At 40.8% G+C, this 11,843-nt stretch overlaps 1 protein-coding gene across 3 annotated transcripts in view; it reads left to right on the top strand.

Annotated features, from left to right (window-relative positions):
• Positions 1 to 680: 680 nt before the first annotated feature.
• mid2 (midline 2) overlaps positions 681 to 11,843 on the top strand; it is a 128,431-nt gene continuing 117,268 nt past the window's right edge. For 2 of the 3 annotated variants that reach the window (XM_046849260.1, XM_046849257.1), the window contains exon 1: positions 681 to 997. The gene's annotated coding sequence lies outside the window, so the exon portion shown is untranslated. The remainder of the gene's footprint in view (positions 998 to 11,843) is intronic. The other variant, XM_046849261.1, reaches the window with a different exon arrangement.

Genomic DNA, 11,843 nt, shown 5'->3' with positions numbered 1-11,843 from the left:
AGTATAAGTGATGTTACGGTGTGACTGTACAGGAGTATGAGCGATGTTAAGATGTTAAGGTGTGACTGTGTGTGTGTCTTAAGGTCTTAAGGTGTGACTGTACAGGAGTACAAATGATGTTACGTTGTGACTGTACAGCAGTATAAGCGATGTGAAGGTGTAACTGTACAGGAGTATAATTGATGTTATGGTGTAACTGTACAGGAGTATAAGTGATGTTAAGGTGTGACTGTACAGCAGTATAAGTGATGTTACGGTGTGACTGTACAGGAGTATAAGCGATGTTAAGGTGTGACTGTACAGCAGTATAAGTGATGTTACGGTGTGACTGTACAGGAGTATAAGCGATGTTAAGGTGTGACTGTACAGCAGTATAAGTGATGTTACGGTGTGACTGTACAGGAGTATAAGCGATGTTAAGGTGTGACTGTACAGCAGTATAAGTGATGTTACGGTGTGACTGTACAGGAGTATAAACGATGTTAAGGTGTGACCATACAGGAGTATTAGTGATGGTAAGGTGTGACTGTACAGGAGTATTAGTGATGGTAAGGTGTGACTGTACAGGAGTATAAGTGATGTTACGGTGTGACTGTACAGGAGTATAAACAGTGTATCTGATCCACAGCTGCGCCACAGCAGTCACCTGTAAAGCGCGAGAGAGTGAGATAGCGGGGCGCGCGCAGTTATTCCCGCTGGAGGGTCACGTGGCCGCAGGGAGCCCTGAGTGTGGGAGTTTGTCGGCTGGGGAATAACGTCAAGCTCTCCGAGGTGAGTTGAGAGCGCTGTGCGAGGGGGCGGATCAGGACCGGATCATTCCGAGTCTACTTTCAGTGCGGGTTCAGAGCGACAGCGTCGAGGGGTAATGAGCGTCCGACTTCCCTCCTCAAGTCAAGGAATCCGCTATCGGTAAACTTCTGAGCGGTGGAGCGGCAGTGGAGCTACAGTTACTGTAGAGCTCCGACACAAGTGCACTTCGAAAGCGGGAGTGAAGGAGGTAAGAGACGCTTCGTTCACAGCGTTCATACATGAAAACGGTAACAGTGATGTTTCTACGTCACCGCGCGTGTTTTGTGTGTGTGTGTGTGTGTGTGTGTGCGCGTGTGTGTGAGGGGGTGGGGTGCTTAAGTTGTGTAGTAGTTGCACCTGGGATTCCTTAACTATAAGCATTTGTCGATTCAGCTACACATCATTACACTGCAATACAATGCAATATTGAACACTGCACTACATTGCAACACACTACACTGTACAAAACTAGACTACAAGACACAACACTACATCACATTATACAACACAACACTCCACTACTCCTCATTACACAACACTACACAATACAACACTAAACTTCACAACACTGCACAACAGTTCAATAAAGTACACTGTACAGTACACTACAATGCACCACATTATACTGCACTACAATACATTACACTGCACAACACTACAGTAAAATACACTACATTACAATTAACAACATTACAATTAACAACAATACACTACAATGCACTGCACTACAATACACTACACTACACTACACTACAATTTACAACAATACAATACACTACACTGCACTACAATACACTACACTGCACTACACTACACTGCACTACATTGCAACACACTACACTGCACTACACTACACTACACTACAATTTACAATAAACTACACTGCAAAACATTACACTGTACTTCAATACACTACACTACAATTTACTATACAATACACTACAATGCACTGCACTACAATACACTACACAACACTACACTGCACAACACTCCAATACACTACACAACACTACACTACATTGCACAACACTACACTAAAATAAACTACACTACAATTTACAACAATACACTACACTGCACTACACTACAATACACTACACTGCACAAAACTACGCTACACTACACTGCACTACACTACAATTTACAACAATACACTACACTACACAACACTGCACTACACTGCACTACAATAAACTACACTACAATTGACAACAATACACTACACTGCACAACACTACACTACACTACAATTTACAACAATACACTACACTGCACAACACTACACTGCACTACAATACACTATACTACAATAAAATACACTACAATTTACAATAATACACTGCACGACACTGCACTACACTGCACTACAATATACTACACTACAATAAACTACACTACAATTGACAACAATACACTGCACAACACTACACTACACTGCACTACAATACACTATACTACAATAAAATACACTACAATTTACAACAATACACTACACTGCACTACACTACAATACACTACACTACACTATAATTTACAACAATACTCAACACTGCACAACACTACACTGCACTACAATACACTACACTACAATTTACAACAATACAATTCACTACACTGCACAACACTACACTACACTGCACTACAATACACTATACTACAATAAAATACACTACAATTTACAACAATACAATACACTACACTGCACAACTCTACAATACACTACACTACACTGTACAACACCACTATATAATTTACAACAATACTCAACACTGCACAACACTACACTGCACTACAATACACTACACTACAAGTTACAACAATACAATTCACTACACTGCACAACACTACACTACACTGCACTACAATACACTATACTACAATAAAATACACTACAATTTACAACAATACACTACACTGCACAACACTACAATACACTACACTACACTGTACAACACTACACTATATAATTTACAACAATACTCAACACTGCACAACACTACACTGCACTACAATACACTACTACAATTTACAACAATACAATTCACTGCACTGCACAACACTACACTGCACTACAATACACTATACTACAATAAAATACACTACAATTTACAACAATACACTACACTGCACAACACTACACTACACTACACTGTACAACAATACACTACACTATAATTTACAAAATACTCAACACTGCACAACACTACACTGCACTACAATACACTACACTACAATTTACAACAATACAATTCACTACACTGCACAACACTACACTACACTCAACAACAAATGAATAAACATGATGTCTTCAGTATGATGAGCTATGAGGCAATAATAAAGGCATCACCCTTCACCGTCTGCTCTACAAGACATGCCTTTTAGTATTGCCAACACTTTTCGGGGGAAAGCAGCCGAACCCTTTGCTCAAAAAGAACTCGCCAGATGACATTATGGGTGAATTTACAGCGAATTTGCATACTTACTGAATCAGCGTGATCATTTGAATATCAAAACGTGTTACGTGTAGAAGAAAAATGTTTTAAAGACGGTTACAATAAAACAGAATAAAACAGCTGGAAATAGTTTCAGTAAGAACATTTTCTTAATGAATAATAAACACACACACACACACACACACACACACACACACACACACACACACACACACACACACACACAAACTACTATCCTTTCTGTCAGGAAAGTTTAAAGGACAGTGATTGGTGATTGGTCATTGGAAATGAAGTGCGTTTAGTGATTTGTCATTGAAAAATTGACGATTCATGATCCATGATACTTAGTAATAGGTTGTCGGGAAACCATTGTAATCAGTGATTGGTTATTTGAGCAATGGCGATGTGTAATTGTTTTGTGTGAATAATGAAGATTAATAATTGTTTGTTGGCGATTAGTTGTTGGGCATCAATGCTGATTGGCGACCAGTTGCTGAGATCAGTGTTTGAACAGTAATTGATGCTGGGAAGAGTGACTCCGTCGGGATTTACACTCTGGTGTAGGGTCAGCCGAGGAACAGTACAGAAGAGTTTTATTCGTCTGACCAATGTTACGTTGTATTCCAAAGCATACGTTATATTTCTTAATTGAAAATAATAAAGCAAAGGGGTCGAAAACGGTGTCAAATCTAGTGTCAAAGTCGCTCATTTGGCTCTATGTATCTTGTGACATAACAAAAACATACTGAAGGGACAATAGGGAGGTGTCTGATGGTACCATCATAGCTGCGAGAAAACTGTTTAGTAAGCGCTTTCCGAATGTTTGTGTTGTTATGTTAAACATGGCTTCTCAGAATGATGCTAAAGACACCTAGTTATGTAGAAGTTCTTACCCAAGGTACAGCTTATATAAGCAAGGCTATATTCGTAAAAACGTGGAGTTTTTAAATGATCAACGCTGTCTGTTATAATGTATGGTATTGGTGTGGCGTATTCGTCATAGCTGGCATCTAATGGCATTTAACAACTCTGCATTGTGATGGGTGCAAACCCTCGGGTCATCACGATAAACAGCAGTAGGACAACCTTCGAACAAAATTGTGTATTTGTGTTGTGCAGTGCCAGAATGAAAATAATGAATAATTGCAAAGACACAAAGCGAAAAGTGAGGATATAATAGTAAAAGTGTGCAACTATCCAAAAGAGTTAGACTCTGTTTTCTTACAATGTATTTCTTTCACATCTCAGGGGAGACACTGCTGCTATTCAGTTCCCTTGGAAAATCTCAGATTGTTAAAATTGTGAATATTTCAGAATGTTTCATTAAAGTTTAGCGATATATCACGTGATGCAAATGACACTTTTCCTCAATAAGAAAGCAGAAGACTGGGTTTTTTTGACCATATCTATATATTGAAATTGTTCAAATTATTATGACAATATTTTAAAAATCAACATACCTCAAAAGAGTGGTGACATACCAGCCTCTGAGAGCTGTCATCTCAGATATCTATTGTAGAATGGCTTGGGTTTGGGTCATTTATTTATTTATTTTTTGGATTTCTGTGTGTGATGGATCACAGATCCATAATTAAGGCTGAGGGTTGCATGTTAACCAGGTCACACGAAGGATTTAGAAGTATGACAGTGCAGGAACGTTGGAGTGATAAAGCCATTTGTCTATCTTTGTGTAGTCCCTGGTCAAGATTCTCCTGTCTATTTCCACATCTAACAGCCAAAGCAAACTAAAATGAGATGAAGGCCCACTCAGTGTTTTGACTACAATTTAACCCAAGTGTTCTCAAAACGTGAAGTTTCATCCACGTCAGTTTTCCTGAGGGTTCACACTGTATATTTAACTTCCGGGTGGGCGATTTTGGTTTTTATAATTGCACAGCTGCTAATTCGTGTCTGATTGATGTTTGGGTCGTTGGGAGAGTTGGCGTATAACCTGTGCGAATCCTGTCTCCAACCAGGTTACGGGCCGCGCATACAGTCCTGCGCGCTAGGCGTTTCTTCTCGGTGGCTATCTCCAAGACCATCTGTCATATCCTTTGTTTGCTGATGGAGGTAGTGTTTGAATTTTAATGAGCAGGACAGCTCAGATGACGTTCCTTTGCTGGGAGGAAGTGCACGGCATTAGGATGTCAAGCGTCTGTCAGCAACCTGTCAAAAGGCCTGCGCCTCATATAATTAATTCAGCACTGGAAGAAGGAACCTCCTAAAACAGCATGGGCTTCTCAGTGTTTGTTCAGGTCTGCTCAGGATTCTACTGTCTGTTCTGAGCTTCCCGTCAGGTTCCGAAGCATCTATTTATCGTTTCGAAACGGCCGTTATAACATTACTCAAACGCTCGAAGCCATTCTCCTGACACGCATTGCAATAACAAAGCCAGCGAATCAAGCAGTGGAACATCTGCACCGGAATGAGAACTCAAAAGGACAGGTGGATATATGGATTTTAACATCAACTCAGCTAGCAGTTGGCTGTTGCCATAGAAACACTGGCAAGTCTAGGGAAATCAACTCATGACATAAATGTTTGCAATATCAACATCACCCGGTCAGCCACACCTCATTATTGTACGAACATATCCATGTTTTCACATTTTGTGCACTTTGAATGGAATAGATATTATTCTTGGTCTTTCTGCTGCTAGAGAATTTATTTTTCTTTCTTTTTAAAAAAAAAAATATATTTAAAATTGCATTTTTTCACGGCGTCTCAAATCTGTTTCTCGGGGCTATGTGGCTGCTATTCTTATCTCACTGATGGCAGCCGCGTCCTGGCTGCAGAAAAGATGGAGGTTATGTCTGTAGAGAACACAGAGATGTGTCTTCCACCCACAGCTCCAGTGCCAAGAATCCAGGAAGAGAAGCGGCTAATGCAGCTGGCATGTCATCAGGGGTTGGATATTCAATTAACGGGTTGCGCGCTCGTGTAGGGTATAATGGTTTATGTGAGTGCGACCCTGGGGTTGATTGATTAACAGTTTTTGTACTTGACATCAGTGTAATTTATTTTAGCCTGCCATGGGGCCGAGAAGGAATGGTCGTAGTGCTTAATTTATTTATTTATTTTTGCTCTCTCTCCGTGCAAACTTAACGTACAAGGTTGAACAATGAAGTCTGTAGGATTTCCATGACTACTAAAGTGAAATATTGAAATAATATCCCAGTCGAATACGACTTTGTAGTGGGATTATTTTAAATCTGTTGCTTTTGAAGGCACATTGACTTCCGTATGTTTGAACCCTACGCATTTAGCAATGAATGACTCAATGTAGAGCGAAGCACATTCAGCTTTAAAAAAAACTATTTCCGAACAATTGACACTGATTATGATTCATACTGATTATGATTCCCCCAATGCAATTGTTCTTACAATTGCATTAGGAGCAAAGCCTGTTACATTTTTTGAAAATTTTCTTTTTTCCCGATCTTCTTCTTTTGGCTGCTAGGGGTCGCCACAGCGGATCATCCGTCTCAACACCCCCCTGTCCTCTACATCTGCCTCTTTCAACCCAACTACCTGCATGTCTTCCCGCACCACATCCATAAACCTCCTCTTTGGTCTTCCTTTTTTCCTCCTTCCTGGTGACTCCATCTTTAGCATTCTCCTACTGAAATACCCCATGCCCCTTTTCTGCACATGTCCAAACCATGGTTTGATCGACCAATGCAAAAACAATCATTATGAGATATATGCGTATGCTGAGTGAAGTTTTTCCTGGTTTGTCCGAGTATGCCCAGTGGTACCATAAGCCAGCGCTGCTCCTAAAAAACACAAGCGCAACGGTCAGCATAATAAAAATTGAGAAATCAAACAAAGAAGCCGAAACAGCAAACTCTGAACTTTCATCTCAAGTTCGCAGTGCTGCTCTACAACGCAGTTTCAATGAGGTACTACAGAGACTGGGGATCTACAGGAATGCGAACTAAAATGGTATCGACAGTAGTGTTAGCATGATAACACTTTACACACCTCTAAAGCAACTGGTGTGGGCTGAAACACTTGTTAAAATGTTCCCATACATTCTAAAGTTTACCAAATAGACAAAAAACATTCTGTAACATTGCCTCGAATGAAGCGGTGAGTGTTTATTGCATGGAGAATAAGAACAATATGGACTTTTTTGGGGATATTTTTTGTCTTCCACTGAGTTTATGTTTTCGTAATTATTTCTTTCTGATTACTACAATATATTCTTTATTTCAGAAATGGTAAGTTTTTTTTTTGTTTTGTTTTTAAACCAGTAAAACACACTAATCCAAAATAGATGTAGTGGCATTTTTGTTTTACTTCGGGCTCTGTTTAAAATGCATAAAACCTTGCTGTTAACATTTAAAATGCAGGAATGAGAAGATGGGAAACGCTAGCAAGCTATTTCTTATACTAATGATACAAATTTTAATGTCAAAAAAATGTTATTTGCCTCTGCGCCTTACCTGCAGTCACACGTATATTTACGTCACTTGGCAGACCCCCTTATCCACAGAGTCCTACAATGATCTTATTTTTCGACAACGGAGCAGTTGAGGGCTAACGGTTTTGCTCAGGGGTGGTCTTGAGATTCAAACTCATGGAACTCACCTTCCAAACCAATTTTCCTTTACACTTCATCCACTGAGCGACCACTGCTCTTGCTGACGTAACCACTGGAGACTTGATTTTTTTTTTACCCTCAGATTTTCATACCATTTAATAATTGAAGGACATAATGCTCTTAATAAGTTATAGTTCAACAGAACTTTTATCACAAGAGCACACTCTTTGGTCAGATGTGAGAGGAGAGGGCTGTGTGAAGGAGTGAAGCTTGTTAGAAAACAATTACAGCAACTTGAAACTCATTAGTCTCTTTTGATAGGGTTCAATCTAGTCATTCTGCTGGATCAGCAAATGACATTTATTCCAGAATGATCGTAAAATATCTAAGAGTGTCTCAGACCACCTCAATCTCCTAAATGACCTCCTGCTGGTTGTTTGGATTTGGGCTGAAAGGGCAGTTTATAAGGCAAGGTTTTTTCGAAACAGGTTCTTTTTGTCCAAGATGGTCCTTTTGTCTGTTTTTGTCTCTTTGTTTGAATATGCAAACACACCAATGGTCTTGTTACCCCCTTCCTGCTGCTTTGAAACATAAGACAGTAAAGAATAGAGGCTACTGTTTCACAGGCAACAGATCAGAGCCTTACGAGTGTTTTCGGCGAAACTTGTTTGGTGCCTCAACACTCTCCTCACACCTTCACAGTGTCAGTTTCACACAAAGCTCAGCACCCGGCCGAATCAGACAGCTCCTAATGCTTTTTTTTTTTTTTTTTTTTTTTACAGCAGAAGGTCAGTGGTGTCAGCTAAGAAGAATAGCGCAGATGTTAGGAGAGTTCTAACTCTTGAGCAGAGAACACAGAAAGGTGTTTTGTCTGCCGGGAGACGAGCGAGTTTAAAAGCAGGGTAAAGCCAAAGTCACATGAAAAACGAGGCAAGGAGTGTGATTGTACTAGTGACATGTGGACAGAGTTCATAATTATAGTCTCTTTCTAAAGCCACCTGCCTCATCGTTTATTTGCATGCTATTAAAAGCAGCCTTCAAATAAATAAAAAAAAACGGGCAATCTTCTGTTGTTGATGATATTTTTTCCTCCTGACAGCTTGCTTTTCATTTTTCATTTTTCATTATGTCAGTGTCCCTCGCTGTGCCCTCTGCGAAATTAGTTCGCTATCAGTTTTTAGCCGCTGAAGCCAGTTTGTTTTTTTGCTGATGAAAATGCCCTACATTTTGACAACATGCTTTTACATGGTTTGAATAATTCATTCAATAGCTGTAGCTCCAAATTTGACAAAGCCGAAAGTTGTGTATGTTGGTTGTATACTATACGCTGGCCTAAATATCCAGAAGCTAATGGGTCCCTCTGTGGCACTCACTGGGAACAGGATAATATGTATTCTGTTGGACGAGTTACAGAGAATGAAGATCCGTAGCAAATATCAGTAAAAGAGTGAAATGGCACTAAATTAATTTAGAGGTAAATAGTGGCTTTGGAGCGATGTAATGTGTTTCTGTTGGATTAAATTTCCATCTAAAAATGTAATATGAATGTATAGTATAAAACCAGACTTATTTATTTATACAGAACCACTCCAGAAATCAATCTATGGACTAATTGACATTTCATTGTTTTTGGCAAAGAACCAATACCCTTATGGATTATAGGGAAATTCTTGGGTTCCACTAATCTGGGAAGATGCCACAAGGGTAGTAGTAAAGGTCAGATACTGATGTAGGTGAGGGGAGGAGCCCTGGGGGGCAGTCAGCATCCCAATTCATCCCAAAGATGTTCAATAGGGTTGAGGTCAGCACTCTAGAGATCTTGAGGCCACTCAAGATCTTCCACTCCAATGCATGTAAACCATATGAAGGGAAAATTGCATGTTACCGCATCCAAAGACATCCTGTACAATTGTCTGCCTCCAACTTTGTGCTAATAGTTTAATAGTTTAGGGAAGAGCCACTAATGGCTGGAAAAGTCAGGTGTCTCAATACTTTTGTCCATCTTGTGTAGGTTATGATCATGTGACCTAATGAGCAAGCACAACTTTTGCAGTCACAATCCGTGCATCAAGCTATTATAATAAAGCTCACATAATCCACCAAGCACCTTCTTTTTTAACAACCAGACATACATCAAGAAGATCCTGACACCTCTGGGATTCAAGAAGAAATTATTTATTCAATATATAACAATACTACAAAGAGTTAGTTCTGGAATTCTTATCTTGTCTGAACAGTATTTATAATGTTGCATGCTGTAAAACATTTTACTACAGTTTTTTTCCCCCCCAGAGATGATGTGTAAGGCCTCTCTTCTGGTGTCTCCAGAGATTCATTAGAACATTTTCTGATTAGAAGAGAAAGTAGCACTGTCGAACCTACAGTCTGTTCCGGTTGAGTTGCAAATCCCAAGATCCTCTGTTTGGGTTCCCGTCACTTTTTGGCCACTTTCAAGCTCAGCCAGGTCACGACTGCAGCATGTGGGTCAGCGCACCATTATACTCCCCGTGTGCAGGAGCATCTCGCTGCGTCTTAAGTAACAAATAAAGGCCACCATTGTTGCCCCCCACTTTGGCTGCTGAATTCCAGGGCTCGAGAGAGGAAATTTATCCATAGCGCTAACAAAAGCGAAGCCACATACCTCCGAAGAAATCAGCCAGGGATCCTGGGAAAGTTTCTACCCATCTCAGGATGTTTGTTTCGTTTAGTTTTTTTGTAAACCGAACACGATTCGAGATCACATCGCATTCATCTAGTGTGTTCTGCCTCTGCGTGTGGGAAATGACGCTCCAAACGGCGTGACTATTCAGTCTGTTACGTTCCTGCTGAGAGTATAACAGTAGCACAACACGGGGGAGCTGTGATTTCCCACAATGTGAAAAAAAAAAGAGTTTTAAAGACTGTCTTTACTTCAGTGCCAGAGAACTATTACTGTTCTCGGTGGAGAATGGCCGTGGGTGTCAACAAGCCTTCTCATACACTCTCAGTGAAAAAGTTTGGATAAGCAAAAGAGAGGAACCCTTTAAAAAAAAAAAAGATCTGTTTTCCTTGTTGCTGTAGTGTTTCCTTTAATCATTACATTTACAGCATTTGGCAGACACCCTCATCCTGCACCTTTTATACAACTGAGCAGCTATGGGGTTAAGGGCCTTGCTCGGGGGTCCAGAAGAATCAGAATCAGAAAAAGTTTTATTGCAAGGTACAGCAAAGTGTTTAGCAAAAGCACTTGACAGTACTAGGGATTTGTCTTGGGGTCAGGTGTACACATACACAGATACGAAATAAAATAAAAAACTATAATAAATAAAATAAATACTATATACAGAAAGTGGCTTTGCATGAAAAGTAGTGCAATTTAAAAAGTGAAAGTTTTTGGAGGGGGGGTGTCATCTGGGGGTAAGAGCGAGGGACTGAAAGAGTTTGTTGCCAGGACGAGAGTCAGGGTCGGCTGGGGTCCTGGAGACGTACAGCTCCTGGAGGGATGGGATGACATGCCGAATCTTGGCCTTGTCCCTGGCTGTAGCTGCGGCAAACCAGACCGTAATGGAGGAAGTCACGGAGGACGACAGGGGGGAGGGGCACTGGATCCTTCCTGAAATCCACTATCATCTCTACTGTCTTGAGAGAGTTGAGCTTCCAGGTTGTTCATGCTGCACCATGCCACCAGACGGTCCATCACATTCCTTCCATCCTCTTCAGAGATGAGGCAGATGGGGTGGTATCATCGGCAAACTTCAGGAGTTTGACAGACCGGTGACCAGATGAGCAGCCTTTGGTGTACAGGGAGAATAGCAGAGGAGCAAGGACACAGCCTTGGGGGAGATCCAGTGCTGATGTTCCGGGAGTCAGAGACACACTTTCCCAGCCTCACAAACTGCCGTCTGTCTGTCAGGAAGTCCGTGATCCAACGGCACATGGAGTCAGGCACATTCAGCTGGGAGAGCTTGTCTCTGAGCAGAGCTGGAACGGCAAAGCTGAAGTCTACAAACAGTATCTTAGCGTAGGATCCTGGGGAGTCTAGCTGTTAGAGGATAAAGTGAAGGGCCCTGTTCACA

The sequence above is a fragment of the Silurus meridionalis genome, chromosome 5, assembly GCF_014805685.1.
Source record: "Silurus meridionalis isolate SWU-2019-XX chromosome 5, ASM1480568v1, whole genome shotgun sequence".
Lineage (NCBI taxonomy): Eukaryota > Metazoa > Chordata > Actinopteri > Siluriformes > Siluridae > Silurus > Silurus meridionalis.
Note: the sequence above shows the minus strand (reverse complement) of the source record. Positions and strands in the feature narration are given on the sequence as shown.